Raw genomic sequence first — 1,494 nt, 5'->3', positions numbered from 1 at the left:
TGCGAAGCACTGACAACTGGGTGGATTTATATCACAGAAACGGAACCATTATTTGCATAAATTATATTTGCATCACACGCCCCGCCCTGCAGATTCCCGCAGATTCCTACAGATAGCCTGTCAACGTACCAATTAGCTCAAATATCACAGGTATGAAACAACAATCAGGATTCGTATTTATGTAATCCTTGTCTTTCAAAGATCAAGTACGCGCCAATATCCGACCTGGACTGGAGGCATGGTTTCTACTTTTTTTTTTTGAGTGAACTGAAACTTCAGCTGTCTGGTCCTAACTTCGAAGCTCCACGGATCAAAGGCCACCGAACTACCATTCTGGTGCGCTGTCAGAGGCGGCATGATGCATTGCGGAGTACGCCGTTCGTGTAACATAATGAAGCTCCATGCAGCTCTACTACTACTACTACCACTACGACTACTATTACTATTACTACCACTATTACTACTATTACCACTACCATTTCTACTACTTTTACTACTGCGACTACTACTATTCCCTCTACTTTTACTACTACTACTTTTACTATGACTACTTTTACTACGACTACTTTTACTACGACTACTATTACTACTACTATTACTACTACTTTTACTACTACTTTTACTACCATTACTATGACTATTATTACTACTACTACAACTACTACTATTACTACTACTACTACTACTATACCACTACTACTACTACTACTATTACTATTACTACTACTTTTACTACTACTATTACTACTACTTTTACTACTTCTACTATTACTACTACTACTATACCACTACTACTACTACTATTACTACTACTATTACTACTACTACTATACCACTACTACTACTACTACTACTACTATTATCTATATAATAATAGTTTAAGGACTCGACTTTGTTATCCCTTTTACGCCGCACCCAGTGACCCGATGCCCACGGCACTAATGGATTTACGATCTACGAACCGCGCTCTTTGTTTATCACGTACAGCCATACTCGAAAAATCTGAATTAGCCGACGTTGGGGCCCAAAAGCATCCGATTAACTGCCGATACGACGCCATCTTACGACGCCATCGTATTGGCGTCTGCTGGGCGAAGGCGAAGCAAGCCGTCCGCTGATTGGACAGGCGAAGGCGAAAGCAAGCCATCCACTTAGTGGACAATCCAGAGCATGCATTTGTGCCGGTGTCGGCGATCGTTGTTCATACACGCACTCTTCATTCTCATCTTTCTTCCTAACTCTTACTCGGACAAGCAAATCCCCTATGCCATCCATAATGGTACACTCTATCCATACACCACATCCTCCCTTCCGTGGATGTTCCACGGGTTTCGGCTCGTTACTACTATTATTACTACTACTATTACTACTACTACTACTATACCACTATTACTATTACTATTACTACTACTACTACTATTACCACTACTATTACTACTACTTTTACTACTACTACTTCTATTACTACTACTACCACTACTACTCAGCTAAGGG

The sequence above is a fragment of the Myxine glutinosa genome, chromosome 12 (genome assembly GCF_964187855.1).
Source record: "Myxine glutinosa chromosome 12, kmMyxGlut1.1, whole genome shotgun sequence".
Lineage (NCBI taxonomy): Eukaryota > Metazoa > Chordata > Myxini > Myxiniformes > Myxinidae > Myxine > Myxine glutinosa.
Note: the sequence above shows the minus strand (reverse complement) of the source record.